Source organism: Castor canadensis, chromosome 7, assembly GCF_047511655.1.
Source record: "Castor canadensis chromosome 7, mCasCan1.hap1v2, whole genome shotgun sequence".
In the NCBI taxonomy this organism is placed as follows: Eukaryota; Metazoa; Chordata; class Mammalia; order Rodentia; family Castoridae; genus Castor; species Castor canadensis.
The window spans coordinates 110,846,895-110,870,273 of NC_133392.1; the positions used below are offsets into that span (position 1 = coordinate 110,846,895).

General features: G+C 42.7%; 1 protein-coding gene across 2 annotated transcripts in view; it reads right to left on the minus strand.

The window, feature by feature from the left end:
• Positions 1–23,379, minus strand: part of Pgm1 (phosphoglucomutase 1) — a 72,953-nt gene that overhangs the window by 44,673 nt on the left and 4,901 nt on the right. The gene's annotated exons all lie outside the window — the stretch shown is intronic.

The window sequence follows — 23,379 nt, forward strand, 5'->3', positions numbered from 1 at the left end:
AGAGAATACTGCTCACGGGCATTTGACCAGCATGTACAAAGCTCAGGGGTCAATCACCAGCACTTAAAAACAAAGAATTCAACACATACTCTTCAGTCCTAGAAGAGAAATATGTGCTGAATGCCCACAGCCTGGTCATTTCCTCAAAATTTACAGAACAGTGATGATAGGATCCACCAAATCCTTGAAGGATGCAAGAACAGGGAGGAAAAGTATGTTTTGTGGGTGCATGAGGTTAGATAAAGTTATTATTTAGAAAAATAGCAGGAGCATAAGATTAATTTTTAAAACTGTTCTCAGTTGTGTATAGACTTGACTTTTACAACTGATCTTAGCCAATAGGCTGAGAAAAGTGAAGTAAGACTTCACTTTTAAGAAAACATTTTTAGTGAAGCAGTTTATCTTTTGCATTTGAAGAACCAAAAATGTTTAAAGACATTTTGTCTGAATAAATTTATTTTTTCCCACTTATTTATTCTTATTATCAGATAATTATTGTTGTACTGGGGGTACACTGTGACGTTTGCAGAAGTCCTTACAATAGATCATTGTTAAATTCACCCCTCCGTCATTCTTTGAACATCCAATCCCATTTGATCCATGGGACTTTTTCTTTCAGTGGTATAAAGGTTTGAATCCAGGATTTCACACTTACTAGACAGGCACTCTACCCCTTGAGTCATGCCTCTAGCCCTTTTTCACTCTATATTTGTAGACAGGATCTTGCTTTTTGCCCAGGCTGGCCTGGACTGCAATCCTGCTATTTTAAGCTTCCCACTGTAGCTGGGATGACAGGCCCATGCTACCATGCCCAGCTTTTTCTTGAGATGGGGTCTCACATTTTTTTTTTCTTTGCCTGGGCTGGCCTGAAACTATGATTCTTCTGATCTCAGCCTCCCAAAACGCTTGGGATGACAGGCTCACACACCACCATATCTAGCTATTGGTTGACATGGGGGGGCGGTCTTCCAAGCTTTTTGCCCAGACTGGCCTCAAACCATGATTTTTTTCTGATCTCAGCCCTCCAAGTGGCTAAGGTTACAGACGTGAGCCTCTGGCATCCAGCCAAGATTTTTCTCAGTAATCTATTTAAATATGTACATATGTGTTCTTTACTTGGTTCATCAGAAATTGCCATTTAAGAAGCTCTGTTAAGCCAGGTGCTGGGGGCTCATGCCTGTCATTCCAGCTACACAGGAGGCCAAGATTGGGAGAATAGCGTTCTAGGTGAGTCCTGGGGAAAAAAGTTTGTGACACCCCATCTCAACAGAAAAACAAAACACTGGTATAGTGGCATGTACCTCTCATTCCAGCCATGATGGGAAGCATAAAATAGGAGGATCACAGTCCAGGCCTGTCTGAGAGAAAAATGAGACCCTAGGTCAAACGTAACCAGAAGACTGGGGATGTAGCTCAGGAGCAGAGTGCTTGCCTCACATGTGTGGGCCCTGGAATCGATCCCCTGGCACCATGTAAAACAGAAAAAAAGGTAATCAGAGCAAAAAGGGCTGGAGGCATGGCTCAAGTGGTAGAGCACACCTGCCTAGCAAGCATGAAACCCTGAGTTCAAGCCCCACTTTAAAAACAAAAAAGTTGTGCTGTCAAAGTTCTGAACTTATTAAGGATACTTAATAAGTAAACCAGGACTAGTCACACCGCATGTTTCAGGAGTCTGACATGCGCGGAAAAGTCAAGGTTGTCAAGGGACTAGGAGTCATCCCTGAAAACCCAAATCTGTGTATTTTTCTTCTAGCACATCCAGCAAGGTCTGCTATAGACAGGCTCTGGGGGCAGCTGACTGCCCTGTCTGACCCAGGAATGGCCAGTACAGCTGGCCATTGGGGCCCTGGTTGTTAGCAGGCTACTTGCAAGGGCGCCTGGTCCCCTTCAAATGACAAATGGCCCATGTGCAGGGAATACCTCAAGATGTAGAAACAACCCACAAGACACAACTATCCAGGCAAAAATCAGTTGGCCAAAAAAACAACTTCTCTTTATAGCTTAAATTAGGTTTTAATGGTAAAACTCTTTTCAAATGAATCTTAAAAGCAAGCTTACTTTATTAATGGCTACATACCCACTGTTTTTCAACTTACTACAAATGTATTTTTTAATTCATATTTTTGAAGTTTTGTGCTAAGTTTCCTTTGGTTTTATATATGCTTGCAAATTAGGTCATCATATGTGTCTTGACGTAGGCAATAAGAGATTTGGATTCATGAAACATTACTCTAAAAATCTCTTCATTGGAAAAACAGGGCATCCAACCGTGTAATTGGAAGTTTTCTTAAGAAGAACTCAAAATCCTAGGGGAGAACTCAGGGGCACCTGGGCACAAGTGGGCTCCAACAACCTCCACCGAAGCTTCTCCGCCCACTTGTGTGTCACATTCTAGCATGTTCTGTGCTGGTGGGCTGCCACTCTCAGATGAAGCTCTTGCTGAAGCTGGAACTAGGACAGCATCACTTTGCCTGGTGTTTGTCAATATGTAAAATGAAACCAGAACACAATCCTCACTGTAGAAAAGCTTCTATTCTAGAAATGGGCCTGAATCACAATTTTATGGACACTATAGAACTCAACTCCATATAAAAATATTACCAGAAGCAGCAATGTTAGATGGACTGTGAAGTATGGTAAAAAAGAAGCAGCATTAAGAACATTAAGCTTCCTGAGACGCTCGGACTAAGTGGGGCAGCTATTAAGAAACTCATTTGTTTTAGCTCTCCAGCAAAGGTTGAACTTCATCTTCAGAAATGTTACTGTCGAGCATAGCGAGCCCAATTTGGCCTACTGATGAGTCTGCATTGCCAGTACTCCTTCACGATGACACAAATTACATTTTAACTATATGGGGGCTTTAAGGATTACTCCCTTCAGACAAGGAACTTTCATACTGGTCTCGGGTCCAATCAATTTCACAATGCCAGAGTTATGAACCCCTTTACCCCGGCCCTGCAAAGATAGGGCTCCCATTCTCACCAGCAAGAACACCTTCCTAGGAGATGCAGCAGGAGCTATAGGCTTGCGAGTCCTTTCTACTTTTTCCTCACTCCCTTCCTTTATTTGCAGCAACAAATATTTGTTATGTCCCAGGCCCCATATGGGGGCTGAACCCAGGATCTGAGTGCATTGACCTCGTTACCCCCAAGAGATGTGTTTTAGAAATGTCATGGGAGTGAGCATAAAGGAAGGTAACCCTATCTCTGGGCACAAGCACTAGAAAGAACGCTAATAATTTGGCTAAAAGCAGCGGGGGTATCAGACTTCGTCGCCCTTGTGATGGCCTTGGGTACTAGCCCCTGAGTATTTACAGTGTTTGTCCACAGTAATATGAACACTGTCATCGTTTCTCCAGCAGCCCAGGCCAGGCAACGCAGTATATGAAAAGAACACAGGTTTAGAAGCCAGACACAATGAAAGCCTAAACCTTTGACTCTAAAAGCTATGAGAGGTACAGGTCTTGAACAATTCAACAGAACTCAGCCTGCAAAATGGGCCTAGCTCTCAATGAAAACAGGTAACAACACGACAACACTTAGTACTGTATGTGACACACACAGACTGTCGGTAAATGTCAGTCCCTCACCCCTCCACGCCTCAGTTTCTTCAGTTCTCAAGTGGGGTCCTAACTCCTGCCTTACGAAGCTTGGGAGAAGATTATTACCTCACCGAGTGTCTAGACAAGGCTTTGTCAACTAGAAAATGCAGTAAAGGTGTGGTTTATGAGTTTTACACATTCTGAGTGGGAGTGGGCACAGAAACAAAGGTGGGTGGTCCTTTGTTTTCAAGAAATTCACATCAGAAAGGAACCATCACAGTGTGGTGGCCTGAGTACTGTCGTGGCAGTGCATTTGCAGAGCTCTGGCTCCTGAGAGGTTGCAGCGACAGAGATGAGACCAGAGAAACAACTGGGGAAAGACCATGGAGTCACATGTGCCATGCTAAGGTTTGTTTTGTAGGCACCAGGGAACTACAGAAATATTTAAGCAGGAAGGACATAAACCAGCAAGGTTTTTGGAAAGTTGAGTGGCTGGCAGTGCACTGAATAGCTTGAAGGAGACTGGAAAACAGATTAGCCTGGGCTGGGGAAAAGCATTCCTTCCTTAGCTGGGCTGGCCTTGAGGGTCCTGGGCAAGGACCCACACAGCACTGTTCCTCTGCAGGCCTCCTGTATACAACTTCACCTTTGAGTCTGGGCCTTTCTGAGTGCTATTGTTCTCCAAAACATGAAGAGACCTTTTTTTTTTTTTGGTGCTGGGATCGGACCCAGGGCCTTGCGCATGCTAGGCAAGCGCTGTGCCACCAAGCTACATCCCAGCCCCATGAAGAGACTTCTGGAACAGCCTCTTTCATCTGAACCCGGCACCATGCAGTGTCTTCTACTCACTCCTCTCTCTGGCCCCTATCCTACCCTACAAAAGTGGGCTCCTGGGGCCATGATTCCACTGTGAGACCTGGATTCCAGGGGTGGACACCTGGCCAAAGCTGGCCTACTCCTATTTTCTGTTCTTGGAATCTAAAACTGGGACTCAAAAGTACACTAGTCAGACTCAGTTAACCCTGGAACCAGGAAGACGGGTAAAGATGGGGAAAGAACAGTTGTGTCATAAGCATAGCCATAGAACTGTTCCTGACAGCCAGACGATACATGAGAATGTATGGGTCCAACCTGGGATCATTTGTACATCTCTAAGAGTTGTGACCCTGATATATGGAAACAATTGGAAAGGAATTCAGAATAGGATCAAGCAGAAAATAGGTTATAGATGAATCTTTTCAAGTCAGTAAAGATTCAGACTCACCAGGCATGAGAATTAGGGAACAGGTGCTGTGAACACAAATCACTTCGCGATGGCATTATGAGCCAGGGTGGCTCCACATCCAGATCCCTGACCAACAGGCACCTCATCCAGCAACAGTGTCATCCCCATTCAAGCAGAAAGGAACTCCTAGCCACTTGAACTGAGACAATGGTTGGTTTTTTACGTGGGCATTTAAGAACATGTATTTAGAATTAAGTATGCAGATGATGAAGTTTACCTCATAATATACAGATAATAAAATAAATCACACTTACAGTACAAGTTGAGCATCCCTGATCTGAAATGCTCAAGACCAGAAGTGTTGTGAATTTGGGATTTTTCTGGATTCTGGAATATCTGCATATGCATAATTAGATATCTTGGAGATGGAATCCAATTATAGTCAAAACTCATTTGCGCCACACAGGTATTGTTTAAATAAATCCTGAAGGCAATGTTACGCAATACTTTCAGTGAGCCTGTGTTTTGGCTGTGTTACATGAGGTCAGGTGTGGAATTTTCCACATGTGGTATTAGGTCAGTAGTGAAAAAGTTTCAAATTCTAGAGGATTCTGGATTTCAGATTTTTGGATTTAGGGTTGCTCAAACTGTATTAATATTTTTGGAGCAAGTTTAGGGGAAATCTATATTGTGGCATTTTAAGTAATTTTAGAAATTTGGGATATTAGCTTATCTAGCAATTAGCCTTGTGATACAGTTTATAATGTGTAGTTGGGTAAACTATTTAGAATTGCAATTTTAATTTTAAAGGAGTAAGAGGACTTTATCAAAATTTTAAATATTATCACAACATTAAAGACAACTTAGAAAGTTTCATAAGTTTAACGCATTAGATTTAGACAGAACACTGTAGTATTTTAGGCAATTGACCCTAAAGGTCTAGACCTCAGCTCTACCAGTGACTATTATTTAACCTCTCTCTGCTTCCACTTCCTCACCTGTAACAATGGGGATAGTAGCACTTCCCCTATTTCACTTGTGGTGGTCATGACTACAGGAGGAAATACAGCATCCTTTAGAATCCACTGGAACCCCCCGAGGGGAATCTGCAGATGATCAAGCCCCTAATACAGAACTGGAGCAAATATTTCCATATAACCTACACATCCTCCCATATACTTTAAATCATCTCCAGGTTGTCTATAATACCTAATTCAATGTAAATGCTATGTAAATAGATGTATGCTCTCTTATTTAGGTAGCAATGACAAGAAAAAAAGTCTGTACATGTTCAGTACGGATGCAATGCTTTTTTAATATTTTCCATTCAGAGTTGGTTCTGCCAATGCAGGACCTGCAGACATGAGCTGATGGATGCAGAAAATCCTAACACTGGGGCTGGTATAGCATGCCCTCCACAAGTACCTGCTGTTATCTTACAGGTTATGGAAGAACACGTAAATACTTTAAGCATTGATTGTTCAACAAAAAAAATTGAACAGAGCCAGCAGGGCACAGTGGCTCTGTAATCCTATCTACTCTGGAGGTAGAGATCAGGAGGATTGTGGCTAGAGGCCAGCCCAGGCAAAGAGACTCCTTCTCAACCAAAGAAGCTGGTGTGGTGGCATGTGCCTGTCATCCCAGCTATGCATGAAGCATAAATAGTAGGATCACGGCCCAAGTCAGCCTGGGTATAAATGGGAGACCCTTATTAGAAAAACACCTAAAGCAAAAAAAGCAAAAAAAAAAAAAAAAAAAAAAAAAAAAGAGCTGGCTTAATTGGTAGAGTCTTGCAGGTGCAAGGCCCTGAGTTCAAACCCCAGTATCACCTAAAAAAAAATTGAACAGAAAATAAATATTTGACTTATAAATTTGAAATACTCTTAGGAGTTTGAATAAGTGAGTTTGTAAATAAAATCACACACAAAAAAACCCAACTTACACTGACAAGAGACTTAGCAGAGGGAGAGGAACGTGAAGCAGATGTGCTGAGATAAACAGAGAGGGGAGACAGAGCAGCTGCTTGAGCTCCTGTGTCAGGCTCTTGTGAGGGTGGCCACCTGCCTGCCTTGGCCTTGGCCTCTAGGAGCCCCCCAGCCTCAAGGAGTAGTCCTCTTGATGGCTCACTGGAATCTCACTGGGCTTCGGTTACTTGCAGATGCCTACCTTTCCCAGCTCTGTGGTGCTGGATTCTGTTAGCCAGCCCTGAGTGACCCTCCACCTGCTGTCCCATACAGGCAGGAAAAGGAAGAGAGGCACCATCGTCCTCTTCTCCTTTGAGAAGCTTTCAGTGTCCAAGAAGAGACAGACACGTTTTTTTTAAAAATGGAGTAGAAAATGCTTGCATAGGAGCTTGCATGTGGTTAAACTCAAAACTCCTCTTCCAGGACTCAAGATGCCTTCCTAAGTAGAGCACATGTGCAGAAGACTCCTGCTTTATCAGAACTCACCAATATCTAACCATCTGGACGAATAAAAACAGCAATTTATATGCTTCATACAAAATTTTCATAGGAACCTTTTATTTCCTTTATAGAATATTCTCCAAGAGATTTTCACTTAAATACCTTAAGAACATTCATTTCTAAATGAACACAAGAATTCCGGCTTTTATCTGGAACTAAGTGTTAAAAATCCATCCGTGAAAAGAGGCTCAAGTTCAAAGCTTCTCAACGCTAAACCACTAAACATCTAAAGACAGGGAAATGCTAGGCCACAATTTCATTACTGCTGCCTGTATGTGTTGTATTGTCACTCTGATCCCACAGATACATACAATTATCACGAATCAATTTTTTAAAAAGAAAAGGGAAAAAGGAAGTCTAGCTAAGGAAAGTGCTTTGTTTTCAAATGATTCGTGGTTGTATGTTTCCCTCTTGTGGTGAAAAACGGAAAAAAACTAAGGCAAGATTTACTGCAGCCTCACAAGGTAGGCACGCTCGCCCACTGGCTCCTAGCATGGACTGAGCCCTTCGCAACTCTAGAGGGGTCCCAAGACTGCTCTAGGGGGCTGGCAGAGTGGCTCAAGTGGTAGAGTGCCTGCCTGGCAAGCATGAGGCCTTGTGTTTGAACTCCAACAACGCAAAAAAAAAAAAAAACTGCAATAGGAATTGTGCCCCTTATGTTTTTGTGGCAGGCAGTATGTCAGCCTTCCAGTAAACCATTAAAATGGGCTTTCGAGAAGAGGGGAGAAATGGTGAAGTTATGGTCTATCCATCTCATGATTAAGGACTTTTCCAATTATATCATCTAGGATGTCCAGCTGTAAAGGAAATGGATGAAGGTGGCCACAAGAGGGGACATTTCTTTTTTCTGTGAGCCCGAGTTTCTGTAAAGTAGGGATAGTGAAACTCCCCTTAAAATGTTCTGGAAGTAAATGAGGAAAGGCATGAAAAGTGCTTATCATGATGCCTGACCGTATAGTTGTCACTCAAGAAATGACTAGAAATAGCAAAAGGCATTGAGAAAGGACTGATCACATCCTTCCAATACATTCCTTGAAAGCAGGTGAGCCTGGGTGGGAAAGAGCCAGTGCTCTGGCTGGGCTGAGTGATAAACACCGACTAAACTTCTCTGATGGGCCAGGCACTGAGGGAGGGGAAGGGTCTGAAGACGAGTCAAGCAGTCGCTGCTCTAATGAGAGGACTCTGAATCCCGGCTGTGCCACGTTCTGGCTATGTACAGCCTCCTTGGGCTCAGGGATCTGATCTGTAAAATAGGGACAATGACCCTGCTTTAAAGGTGGTGGTGGTATATGAGATCATCACAGTAGGTCACAATGTACTGGGTATTACGTCAAGTGCTCTACAGGATTAACTCATTTATTCTTCATAACTACTTTATAGGGCCAATACTGTTGATTCTCAGGGATGAAGAAGTGGACATACACGATGTTATGCCATTTATCCAAGGCCAAATAGCTGGTGAGCAGGTAGATTAGTTCTGAACACAGGCATTCTGTCTCCAGAGCCCCCATTCTTAACTGTCACGCAGTGTTACCTCTTAATGTAATGAGCAGCAATTCAAATACTAAACAAAGGCTTTTTAAAACAGCAACTTAAAGGAATGTGGGAACTTGTGGGAATTCCTCTGTTGACCTAAGGGGGGCAGCAGCAAGGCAGTCTCTCTTGGCCTTAAGGAATGAGTGGCTTCAGGACCATAGGAGGTTGGACCTTGACATCAGGTTTGGGAACCCCTAGGCTATAGCTCTAGATGACTCTTTTTTTAAAGGTCTGCCTTGGGGAACACAGCATAGTGGAAATCCAGGTTTGAATCCCAACTCTTGACACTTTTTAGTACTTTGGTGATCTTAAACAAATTGCTTATCTATTTCTTCACCTGTAACAGTGGTCTAATGACAATCTCTCAAGAGTTGTTGAAAAGATTAAAGATCATATGAAGTGCTTAGCACAGTACATGCAGATTTTCTTGCTGGCTTAATAACAACCCTGTGATGTGGATATTCTCACTATTCCCATTTTATAGGTGAAGAAATTGAGGTTCAGAAAAAGTTATGTGACTTGCTCAAAGTTTCAGATGAACAGGAAAGACAGGCTTCCATGCTGGTTTTAATGCCAAAGCTTTTGCGTCCCATTACTGGGCTGTGGCTCCTTTGGATGATCAAGCTTGTTTGAACTTGGAGAAAATTAAGAGAATATAAATCCCAGGTGACTCCCAAAGGGATATGAGCATTGGTGTCCATTTAACCCACCTGCACTTGGCGGAAGAGCACAGGTATTATGGTTGAATTCTGTACCACTCCTCCCCACCTCTCCCCACTAAAACCACAAAGTTCTGACCCCAGCTACCTAATTTGTGACCTTACTTGGAAATTGAGTCTTACAGATGTAATCAAGTTAAGATGAGGTCACATTGGATTAGAGTTGGCATCTTTATGAGAAGGTTTGAAGACAGAGACACACAGGGAAAAGATGGGAGTTTATGCTACACTGTAGATTGACAGGAGCTAGGCTGCAAGAAGGGATTCTTCCTTAGGGCCTGCAGAAGCAGCACAGCACTGGGGATGTAGCTCAGTGATGGAGTGCTTGTCTAGTATGCTCAGGCCCTGGGTTTGATCCTAGCATTGGGAGGACAAAGAAAAACTCCGATGTTACCTTGCTTTTGGCATTCTAAAACCTCCAGAATTGTGAGGAAACAAGTATCAGTTGTTTTAAGCCACAGGGTGTGGTACTTTGTTAAGGTAACCCTAGGAGACTAAAACAACAGGTTAATGATAAGTTTTTAAAAAAGAAAACATAGGGCTGGTAGAGTCGCTCAAGTGGTAGAGCCCCTGCCTAGCTAGTGTGAGGCCCTGAGTTCAAATCCCAGTACTGCCAAAAAGAAAAAAAGACAAGTACAATTCCAGGGACACTTGATCTCTCCGAAGGAAGGTGAATGGTCTGAGTAAGACCAGTCCCCCACTTCCAGCCCTCGTACCTTTTGTATGGCCAAGTGTTCATTCCTTATCACTAAGTAACACAGTATGGACTATGGCTCAGTATATATAAAGAAACTTCCTCCCTCACTCAGAGATGAGGAGAGGGACTGAATCTTAGTCATGTTTAGCCTCAGTAACTAGACTAGGGTTTGTCACATAGCCATCACCCATCAAATGTCTGAGTGAGTAAACTATCAAAATGACAGCATTAAATGTCTTTTATGAATAGGGTCTCTGCTGAACACAGGAGTTTTTTCAGGTAGAAACCAAGAAAATGGTCTCCCTTCCTGAGACCAACCTCAATTGTAAAATTACTCCCATGTCTGTTATTCCCGTTGCTGATTTCCCAAAGCCCAGAGCAACTTCCAAGGGCACTCTGCCTGTGAACAGGCATCGTACGTAACTTCTGGAGCACATAGACTTGTGCAGTAACAATTAGGAAGTGAACTAGAAACCACAGGAGGGAGGGAAGAGCTGGTTGGTCTGCACGGCTAACAGCTTGCACTACTCTCAAGCAGAGCCCCAGGTAACTGCAGACAGAAACTGAAGAGAGATCTTCATGGTGGTCTTCTAAATGGGGCAGAAAAGTGGTGAGTGAAAGTTAGACAAAGACCAAGGCAAATGAGAAAAAGAGGGTCACAGCCCACCTAGTATCCCAGCCCCATCAACACTATCAGAGACCTGTAGGAAAAACACAGCCATGTTAAACATTTACATACGTGAGTGTGCAATTTAAGAGAACTAGGTATCACTCATTCTCTAATATCACTCAGAACAATCAACTGAAGTTAAAAAGCTTGCCCTAGAGAAGACACCAGGTCTTATGCAGATGTGACCCATGTCACATAGTCTGCAAGCTACTGGAGGTTGAATGTGTTACTGGACAAATTCTGTGACCCACTTCCCCTTACAAATAGCTGTTTAGATTTGCTAACCTAAATGTTCAAAACTCTCCCTGTCCCTCAGGGTCATGAGATAATTCTTAGACTGGGTCTTGGGTTGGCCTGTGTGAGTCAGCTTGGGGATAACAAATGCTGATGAGGATATAGACAAAGAGGAACTCTTACACACCATCAGTGGGAATTACCACACTACTGGTTATACATCTAAAGGAAATGATATAATACTTTTACTCTGCAGCCGCCATTCACATCCAAGGTATGGAATCAACTCAGGTGTCCATCAGTGAATGGAGAGATGAAGAAAATGTGGTATACATATACAACGGAAGAGTATTCAGTCGTAAAAATGAATGAAATTCTGTCGTCTGAGGCAACATAGATGGTACCGGAGGACATTCTGTAAAGTGAAATAAGCCAGACACTGAAAGCCAAACACCATGCGTTCTCATTCATGTGTGGAAGCTAAAAAAATTGATTTCACAGAAGGAGAGAGTAGAAAGCAGTCCCTAGAGGTTAGGAAAGGAAGGGAAGTTGGTAGTTGTAGGTTGGATAATGGATCCCAAAACACAGTTAGACAGGAGGAGTGAGTTCTACTGCTCTCCAGCAAGCAGGCAATGATGACTACCATGATTTATTATGCATTTTATAAAGAACTAGAAGAAAGGAGTTGGAAGGTTCCCAACTCAATGGTGTTTATGAAAATGGAAATGCTAATTATCTTGATTTGATAATTACCTACTGTATACACATATCAAATTATCCACTGTATGTACAATTATTGTATATCAATAAATAAAAAATTAATTTTAAAAAGAAATAAAGAAAGAAGAAAGCCTGAGGGTTAAGGGCCCCCGTGGCGGTAACCATGGTAGGGGCTGCCTGCCCCTTTCCTTCCTGCAGTGCAGGCGAAGAAGCTAAGACAGTGCCACCTTCATGTCTTCGGCTGTGGTCTTGCTCTCCACAAGACCCCCACCCCCCTACATAGAATGCCTTCCCTATCCTTCATCCTGGTTTCCTTTTCATCTCCACTGGCTGAAATGCATCTCCACTGGAAGCTCCTCTGACCACCCTGCCCGGCTACCCTCCCTAAACTTCGCATGCATGTCAGGAGGCACGTCTCCCTCTACACTGTCAGGTCTGCTGACAGAGATGGTCTAAGCAGTCTCTTCTGCATGCCCCAAATGCAAAGTCTAGTGTGGAACAAGAACACCTCAATGTTAGAGGGACAGAAAGCACCCACTCGGGAGAGGTTCCTGTAACAAGTGGACCCTAACAACTGTTTACTGTTCTAAAACCTTAATGGGCAGACCTGATATGCAAATACCACACTGTTCCTAAGCTACTCAGGAACAATATTGCTTACTTTGGGGCTGTCTGCTATGTTCTTTGAGACAAGACAGCTGAGTATCAGGCTGATGACAACTCATTACTGAAACCCTTAAGTTATGCAGCACAGGTTCCTACTCCCCCTCAGGCCCCCTGCACAGAACACTTACTCTGTGAGAAAGACAAGTTTGTTCTGAAATTTGTAAGTTATCAGGTATGGAACATCTTGATAGGGTCACTGAAAATCTGGCATAAAGATAAGAGAAGGTGGTAGCTGGCTGTGAGACTCTTAGCAAGAAGCTTAAAGTGTCTATTTCCCACAGAAAACAACCTCACTGGCCCAGTGAGGCAACCTGGTCATGACTGTCTGTTTGACAGGAATTAGGCAGGGTAACTTCTTGTGCACTATGAAATTATTTTCTAAACTCATCTCCGGGACATATTATTTTAATTTCACAAATGCATTTTAAAAAAAGTTCAGAGGGCTCGAGAGCACATGCCTGGCATACATGGGTCCTCTGGGTTCCACTCCCATCACTGCAAAAAAAAAAAAAAAAAAAGAAAAAGAAAAAGCAATTTGCCCAAGAGTAAACAACAAATAGGCTAATAAATACCATATTTAGGAATCAAACTCAGGTCTGTCTGACTCCACAAAATTCCTACATAAAAGATGTAATTTTGATATCCCACTAAATCCTCAAAATGGCATGTCTGTACTTTTTAAAGTACTCTTTTAGCTCATCTGACACTTTAGCACCTGGACTTTAGGAGATGCTAGATAAAATTGAATGTACAGGTTTGTTTTGGGCAGAGAATTCAACTGGACCAGTGAGGTGACTTTCCTGAGGCAACAATGGAATTTCAAAGACCACCGTAACTTCCATTTAGGTTGCACCTAATTTCCTAACACCTTTATGTGCACATTAATTCATTCAATTCTTGTAAAACTCTCTGATATGGCAGATATTAGAATTAATCCTCTTTTACAGGAGAGGCTATTGAGCTTTAGAGAAGCAAAGCAGAGGACACAATATTTCATAGTATAAACTGTAAAACCGAGGTGTGAACTGAAGGCTCCAGTACTACTCATAACTATGAACTGAAGTTATTTGGTATGATTCAGGGCCACCCAGTGGCCTTCCACTTGGCATTGTGTCATAGGCAGTCTACAGAAGCAGCTCTGAAACCTTGCCATTTATTATCATTGGTACATGCTTAAGTAGGGTGGCAGAGGTGTCAGCTAGACGCATTCGTTAGTAGCCACATTCTGCCCCTACCCTCACTTCACCTGTCCCTGATGCCTTCTCTCTTTGCACTTGTTTCATTTCCCTTCCCCATCAAGGCGGTGGGAGGTGGCTCTCCTCTGTGAGACAGCATGTGACAGTATGTGGTTCTCCAAGTGGTTCTACAAGTAGCATGGTTAAACGGCCTCAGTATTTGGAATTATCATAAAATCATCAGAATGTGTTCTGTTTACTAAACAGAGGGCCAGGCACCACATAAGGGTTTCTTGAAGTATGGCTCATCCTCGCATGAACGAAGGCAGATGCGATCAGCCTCTTTATATCAAAGCTGCAGGTAGGGGACTGTTCATGGTGAACCTTGTGACTCACCGTGCAGTTTTCTCATGGATTTGACCACAGAGAGTGGACCTGACTATGTGACTCCAACCGAAGAGGAAGTTCAACTTTCATGACAGCTGTTAATCTTACTCTTGGTTCTTCTCAAGTTTTCTACACTTACTTCCCCTTTGCCTCATTGAAATTTTTCCTTTAAATTGCCTGTCATCTTGCTCCCCAGAATGCATTTTTTCGAAGGCCGATGGAAGCCCTGTAACATGATAGTTTTATTACTAAATCACAAAACCTTTCCTTCCCTTTCCAGTAATGCCATTCCAGCTCTATCTTTTGGCCTTGTTGCGGACATGGGACCATCTCTCCTAGTCGAGGTGGGCACTGGCTTAACATCTGAGTTTGTGATGTTTGTGGCTCACAATTGACAGGACTCTGTTCCTAGGTCACACCCGGCTGGTATTCAGCCACTGTGGGCTTGTGTTTGAAGAAACCCTCCCATTGTGCACTACTCCTAACTGCCTAACCAAAGCACACTTTGATGTTCACCCAAACTGAAGGGAACCGTACCCTGGCCACTGTGATAGACTGCAGGAGGACAGCCTAATGGCACAGCCTCCTCAGCACTGAACTGTCTTCTACCATCCTCTCAACAAGGCAGGGTGCTTGGACAGTACAACACGCAGTAACTCATTTTAAACAGCTATGCCAGCTATGTTCGTCTCAATTAACACTATCTCCTTCAAAACAACCACCTTGGGAAGCAGCAAACGTATTCAAACAATGCTCACGTCACACTAATTCTTTTTGGATGAACAGTCCTTCCTGTCTGTGGCACTTTCTTCAAAAGTCCTCAGTCATAACAAATTTCATCCTTTGAGAATAGGTTTGAACTTTGGAAAGAGACAAAAATTGGTTGGAGCCATGTCTAATGAATAAAGTGGGTGATCAAATCTTGTTACATCGTTTTAGGTGAAAAATGAGGCATGACTATAAAATAATGTGACTGCTTTTCCTAGGTGACCCATAAACCGACTGGCTGAAAAATAATTCCCATGGAGAAATTTCAAATGCTCTGAGCACTGGATGCATCACTGGAGTAAATGTGCACTTCCCAGAGTGGTGATTCGGCAGGGTACAATCCTAATTGGGATATATAAGTTCAAATATGTTTGTAAAAAAAGAAATCCAATTGCTTACACTGCTGAAAACGAAGAAGCTATTCTCCTGGAGAGATTGCTCCTTCTCTTTGACTGTTGGGTCTGCTTTGGATAGGAGTCTGCTAAGAAAAACAGACCCATCTGCAAAAAGCCTTTGCTGGCCACACATGCACACCATGCAAGCAACATGCACATTTGCACACATTCATCCCAGGCTGGTCCTAAGCTCCCAAGCTCTTTTTCCTTGAGTATTGACTCTTAGTACCTGGTGGTGACTCTGTTTTCATGTGTCACTCTTCCCCATTTGACCTGAGGATGCCTTGGAATGAGGCCACCTTCACCTTTGCATCTGCAATGCCCAGGACAGTGCATACAGAAGATGGACACTGCTACAGTTTGGATCTGGAGTGTTCCCCAATGGTCCATGTGTTAAAAGTCTTGGTCTGCAGGGTGGTGCTATTGGGAAGTGGTGGAGCTTTTGAGAGGAGGGTTCTTGAAGGATGTTTTTAGGTCATTGGGGTGCACCCACAAAAGGGATTGTGGACTCCAGTTCCTTTCTTTTTTCTCTTTGCTCCCTATCTTGTGATGTAAATGTTTTGCTCTGTCATGGGTTTTTGCCAAGATATCCTGCCACACAGGCTCAAAAGCAGTGTATCCACCTGATCATGAACTGGAACCTCTAAAACCTTGAGTCAAAATAAAACCTTTCAACTTTATATGTTACTATCTCAGGTATTTTGTTACAGTAATGAGAAGCTGATTAATACAGACCCTGATTTCATAGTTCTTGACATAAATCCTTTACTTTAGTTTCTCATGCTCCTGGGGCTTTACTTGCTGAAAGTAACTTGCCCTGTCTTGCAACCAAAACTGGATATTTGGTCCTGTAAAATCAACCACACAAATTTCTAGAGACCTAAAGTACACTAATGGTTGCTTAAGGCTAAAGTGGCTAGGGGAACAAAGGGACTGACTAGAGATGCATGGGGTTTCTTTTAGGGTCATGGAAATAGTCTAAAGTTAGATCATGGTGAGAGTTGCACAACTTTGTGAATAAAGTAAAATATACTGCTGGGTGCAGTGGCACATGCCTACAGTTCTAGCTCATCAGGAGGCTAGGCAGGAGTATCACTTGAACCCAGGTGGCCAGCCTAGGCAAGACAGTGGATCCTGTCCTTCTCCCCATAAAATGTTAAACTGTATACTTTAAATGAGTGAGTTGTATTGTGTGTGAATTCTATCTCAATAAAGCAGTGGGAGTGTGGTGGGTGGAATAACTGGTAGGCAGTGTCTATTCCCAAAATCTAGTTAGGTATAAAAAACTAAGTTCTTTATTTTCTGTGAAATTCTATCACTTCAAAATGACTGAGACTTTCAACAAATATGGAAGAAATGTGTAGGGATGGTCTGAATTCTCCCCTTCATTTAGCCTGACAAACCCCAGGTGTTTGATTTAATGTATAATATCCAGAATAAAATTGGTATTTCCAACTTCCCTTGCAGCTAGAGTTGTCTTGGGTAAGTTTTGGTCAATGGGATACAAATGAAATTGTATGTGTAATGTCTAAGAAAGGCATGCCCTACCTTCCTCTCTCTCCACCTCCTGTTGGCTGCAGTGAAGGTATGGTGGGGGAGGTCTGTCATCATGACCACACAGACAATGGCAAGGGCTTCCTGTGGACCTACCCATTACCAGACAGACAGCCTACACTCCCAGGCAGTACAAAGCAAACTGCAGGTTGATAGCTGCACTACAAAATTGACTATATATAACTGTACAGAATTAACACACCGTCTCTTTCTTCTCACTTTCCTATAGATAGTCAAATAACACACTCTCTCTCTCTCTGTTTTTTTATATAATTGTGTATCAAGTTAGTGGGGAGGAAGGGACTGAAATTTGCCTTTCAATTGGATGCTGAGTTACAAGGAGCCTCTTGTGGGCTACCTGAAGCTCACTGGACAATGAACTAACTGGAAGGAATGTGGGCACCTCCCCTGGGAAGGAGTGAAGTGTTTTGTGGGCTGGAAAAACAGTGGGCATGGTTATGTGCACAGCCAAAGGGGGCATAGCCAGAGCAGGATTTTGAGTTTTCCCTCCCTTTCTTAAAGTAATAGAACCATTTTGGTTGGCCACATGACTTCCAAAATAAAGTCTGCATTTTTCACCCTTCTTGCAGACAAATGTAGCCTGTATGATAGATCTAACCAATGGACTCATAGCAGGAATGAGATGGTTAATTTCCAGGTTTTAAAAGGCAAAGTGCTTTGCGTCATGGTTGTTGTCTGCGTAAGTGTCCCCAAAGGCTCCTGGTTAAACATGTGCTCCCCAGCCCACGGGTATTGGGAGATGGTGGAAGCTTTAAGAGATGAGGCCTGGTGGGAGTTTTTTTAGGTCATTCATTGTAGGTATACCACCTTGAAAGGAACGATGGGACTCCAGCCCCTTCATCTTCCTTGCTTTCACACTCAGCCATGAGGTAGGTAGGCCCCTTTATCACACACTTCCACCAGGATGTACTGTGCTGCTGCAGGCCCAAAGCAAAGGGACCAACTGATCATCAAGTGAAACTTCTAAAACTGAGCCAAAATAAACCTGTCCTCTTTCAAAGGTTATTTACCTCAGGTATTTATTATGGCACGGAAAGCAAACTAACACACCCATCTTTTCCCATGCCCACTAACTGAAAAGAAACATGGATGTGGTAGTGGGGAGCCACTGCAAGCAAGTGGGCAAGCACAATCCCTTCAGGACCGCAAAGCCTCAAGGCCCAAGGAGGCGGGGTCCAAACACCAGGTCTATGATACCAGTACCAACCTGCTTACATCAGACGATTCCACAAGAGAGAAAAATTTTATCCATTTAATCAGTCATCGTTTTGAGTTTTTCTTACAATACTTCAATTTACATAATTGTAAAAATATAGGTCACATAGTGTACATCATATTTACTTTGGGAGGCACCTCAAAGAGTAGCCAAAACCACGAAAAGGGTAAATTTAATAGACTTCAAACACAAGCCAGACAGAAAGCCTCAAGGGCGTCCTGCTCTAAGTCATGTGTGTTGAACTACACATGGGATGCTTCCTATACATGCAACCCTGATAGCAGCAGTAATCTGCAGTGTAGTCATACCACACAGGATATCTCTGGCACAAATTTAACTACACAGAACTAACAAGGAGATGAAGAGGAAAAGAGGGAGATTTAAACAACATGGGCAATTCTGCTGCCATTTCGCTCAATGACCGCATGCCCTTGCTCCTCCTGATCTCCACGTGCCTCTCAAAGTCTGAGCTGGGCTAGTGTTATTCTTGTCTCTACAGAAATACTGATGTGTTGCCCACATTCTCCAACGTGAGACTTATGCAGGGAGTTGAAGGGTGACTCTGATTATACTAGGTGTCATCTTCCGCTCTAACTCTAGAACTCATCCAATGATAAATGCCTCTTCCCTGGATGAACTGATGGTAGTTACTGATTTGTCACCATTGATCCTGGGGGGCTAGCTGGTCCTAGGAACTTGGTCTATTGGCTCAGTTTTAATTTTTTATGAGGACTACCTTGATGTGGACTTTGCCTCTTCTTTCACACCGGGATTCCATAACCTGGTTTTAATTCACTCCAATAATGAGAAAAGTGGCTTCAGCTCAAAAAGCAGGAGCTGCACACTTCCCCAGTCCAAAAGCTTGTTTCTGCTGCTTAAAACGTTACCCAGATTGGCTGTGTTCTCAACCACTCCCAATGGGAACCTGGCATTTTAGAACATGTCCTAGGGATGGAGGGGGAATCTTTATTTTTTACTGTAATATCTCTCAAAGTCAAGGAAGGCAGGAGGGTAGTTTCCAGTCTCTTTTCCTGACTTTGTGATCTGGGACACCCGAAAGGTTTCCTGTAGAGAGGAAATGAAGCAATGCATGCAGAAGCATCTTGTAAACTAGAAAGAATGAACTGTATTTTTAGAACACTTGCTTCTTGTAGAGTATGAAACAGAAACATAAATTTGGAGGACTGGGCAGGAGGAGTCTTCACCTACCTCTTCATCATGCCATGCTCTCTCACCTCTGCTTCTCACTGGGACAATCTCCTCTTCACCTTCAGGCCTGGGTTTAGTGGTCACGTCCCTGCTCCATCTGTCTGAATCAGCTGCACCTCCTTGCTTACCCCCATACAGCACTATGCTGTGTGGCAGTTGTTTATTAGCTTGTCTGTTACCCTACAAGCCCCTGTACAAACCTCTTCTACCTTAAGTCTCAAGGAGATGAGGCCTGGGCCTGTCTTGTTCTCTGCTGCATCCCAGGAGAAAGTATGGTTTAGCTAATGAGTTCATTTCAAGTTCCTACCAGTGTTCATGGTCCTTCCAAATGGCTCTGACACATGCTGATCAAGCCCACTGGACTTCCACAACATAGCCGCCATTTTAATTCAATCCTGAGCCACAGAGGGGCTTATGACTACACTGGTCAGAAGGACTCCCGTTACTTACTCCATAACTCTACCACTTGGCAATGTGAAAGGAAAATACATCTTGTGCTGAATCAATCATGCCCAAAGAAACCAAATTCATGCATCATTTGCCAGATAAGCTATGTGGAAAATATCTAAGGAAAAGACAGTCCCTCCCTCATGCCATTAGCAACAGTTTAAAAAGAAGAAACCACACGAAATCTGGGAAGAGTCTTGTAAGGTATAGATGGTCAAAGCAACCCAATGTAGTGTCAACTGATACTTCCCAGAAGTGTTCTGTATGGGTTACTCTTACAAACTCACAGAACTCATTCAAACATTAAAAGTTCTGAAAGACATAGCTAGCATTGCTCAATCCAGTTCTTGAAACTATTTTTGGTGGGGGGAGGAGGCAGTACTAGGGTTTGAACTCAAGATCTCATGCTTGCTAGGCAGGCACTCTACCACTTGAGCCATGCCTCCCAGCCCTTTTTTGCTTTATTTTTCAGGTAGGGTATCACGTTTTTGCTCAGGACTGGCCTCAGACCACAATCCTCCTACCTACAACCTTCTGCAAAGCTGGGCTCACAGGTACACACCATCACACCTGGCCTATTGATTGAGATGAGGGTCTCACTAACTTCTGCCACTCTGGCCTGGAACCACAATCCTCCAGACCACCACCTCCCAAGTAACTGGAAGTTTAGGTATGAGCCACAGTTTCTGGCCTCAGTTCTCCAAACTCTAACTAGGATAATAACAATATCAGAACTCGCTTTAAGATATACTTATTTATGGAAAAGAACAAATGGATGAAATATCAGAAGACCAAAGTCCCAGTTCCAACTTTACTAGCAGGATAGACAAATCAACTACATTTCATCTATCAGATTTCATCTTTGTTGTGTTGGTCTCCTTTCTATTTCTACAGTGAAATACCTGAAGATGGGTACAGTATAAAAAAAAGAGGTTTATTTAGCTCACGGTTTTGAAGGCTGATGGTCCAAGCAGTATGATGCAGGCTCTGGAGAGGGTCCCCTTCATTGTATCATTCTCATGGTAGATTGCACCATGGTGACAATGCATGTCACCGACAAAAGACCATATGGCAAGATAGGAAGCCAAAGCATAGGGAGCAGTCAGTCTTGTATCATTTCCCCCCCAATAAACTCTTAAAGATCCTACCACCTCTTCATATTACCATAGTAGGAACTAAGCTTTCAACCCATGGACCCCTGGAGGACACATTTAAACCAGAGCATCTATGTAGAGGAAAATGGAATAAAAATGTTTCCAATATGAAAAAATGATTTTCAAGGTGTTTCTGATTCATGATTAAATTTTTGTTGACATGACTAAATTGGCAGTCCTCATTGTGTTTTTTGGGGGCTGTCTGCATGCCTCAGTCGTGATTAACAGAAGCAACGGGAAGGACTTTCAACAATCACAGTAAAGAAGAAAGAAAGGAAGAGAGAGATAGGTAGATAAATGATAAATAGATGAAAAACGAAAAACCAAAGCCCTGCTTGTATCCATGTGCAGAGCTCAGGGGAAAGGTACTCTCTCCTTACCAATTCTTATAACCTCCCAGGGCTACCCTTTGTGATCTTCCACTGCCTGAGGGCACCAAATGAGAACAGTCTTCTTTAAATTCCAACTGAAGTCCCTCATGGGCCCTTAATATCTTACTTAATACCTCAGCAGTGATTTTTACAAGGTAGATCCCAACTGTGAGCACAGCTTCAAAGTCAACTGAGTGACTAGCTATGTTTGTGTGCACTTCAAGAATTAGGATGGAATGAATAGATCAGCTCAAACTTCCTCGCTCAATTTCTCAGGAATGTAGGAAATGGAGGCTCACACCTGTAATCCCAGTACTCAGGATGATCGGGTAGGAGGATTGCCAGTTCAAGGCCAGCCTGGGCTATATAGTGAGACCCTGTCTCAAAATAAAACAAAAGCAGAACCAAACAAAAAAAAGTGTAGCTTACTCAAATCATTCTTCTAAAACCTCTTCTAAGATCTTAAGGAGTACAAACTATACCACTGTGACAATGAATTATTTTCAGCTGAAAGCATTTGATATAGGCTTTTCACTAAGCCCTTTATCTATCTTAAATGTCCCCCTCAAACTCAATTGTCATAAATTACCTTGCCAAGCATTTTATACCTAAGGAAGTTTGACTCTTAGTACCACACCTAAATAGACACTATCACAAAACTATCATATCTCCCAACTATTCACTTAAGAGCTCATTTATTTTTTCTAAAAGTCATGCTTTCCAGTGCCCTTCTTGCCTTCCCTCTTCTCCTACTTAGATAGTGGATAAGCCAAAAATTTGTAATGGCCTCCAGTCACACTTTTTTTTTTTTCTAATCTACCTTTTATCAGTTCAACCTGCAGTCCCCCAAACATTTAATCTAAGAGGGTAGAAGAGCCATGTTTCCTATCCTAAGTCCTAGAGAAAAGAAATTTATTGTTAAATATTTGATCAATGCTGCTTATGCCTTTTATTAAGACAAATTTATAATAAAATAATACTTGTAATATACTACATGTTAAAACTTCATAGTATATTGGGACCCTTTGTGCAATGAAAATTTATACTATATTTGTTTGCTTGAAGCACAATTTTACAGTGTTAGATAATTACATGTGTTCAGCATTTACACTTAACTCTTTGTCTGCCGGAGGTCTTTCTGGCTCCGACTCACTGCTTCACTTTACTCAGGCCTCTGCTTTCAGGGGGGTTACGAGGCAGGCTTTCCCAATTACTGCACTGAAAGGAGCAACCACCCTAAAATGCTCTCTCCTTACCAGGTTTTCTTTTTCTTCAGAGCATTTGTCTTCATCTGGCATGTACATTTATCATCTGTCTCCCTCAACTACAGCCCTACCACTCCATGAGAACAGACACTGTTGTTTTCACTCCTGCTTCCCTAGTTCTAAGAATGGCACTTATTAGGTACTCAGTAAATATTTGTCAATGCTTTTCTTTTTAGTCTCTAATGTTCCGTGGGCATTAGATTTAATTAAGAAAGAAATAAAAAAGAAAAAAGATTTGTAAGAGCAATAGGTGAAGCCCTGGGATCAATCCCCAACACCTCAAAAACAAAAGAAAACAACAACAAACTTAATACGGCGACTAAGTGCCTGGTTCTAGAAAATAGTCCTCCTTACATCTCCCTACTCTACTCCAATCCTGAAAAGTGCTCCATCTCTACCCTCTCAAGACAGTTCAAGTTCTAGCTCTTCTTTCCTCAATCCAGAATATTCTCTCCCTTTTCTGAACTCAGCCCTTTTTTCTATTTCTGCTCTTCCTATGTGTACATATTTCTTGTGTTTTATTTCTCCTGAAGGACTGTACACTCCTAGAGAGAAATAGACATTATCTTATCCATCCTGGTGTTTAATGGTGACTCTGAATCAGAGTGTATAAACAAAGGGGAAATCAATCACTCAAAAGTCCGTCATAGCGAACTTTTTTTAACCTGGGAGTTGCAACATATTAAAAAGTGACCCAAGGATGTTTCTCTGCCACATCATCCCTGCCTCAAGGACATAAGGGTTTTAAGGAGAGCAAGGTGCCTCCATCTAATGCCAACTACCTAAGAGTCCCCTGAACTTTCCCCGCTGGCTCAGGGTTCTTTCACTGCCTTCTCAGCAAATGTGAACTAAAGCCTGAAACACCAGTGCTTGCGGCTGACTCCAGCAAGGCTCAGAAAAGAGGGACCCATCCCAAATGGAAAATGGCAGAGTTCCTCCATTGT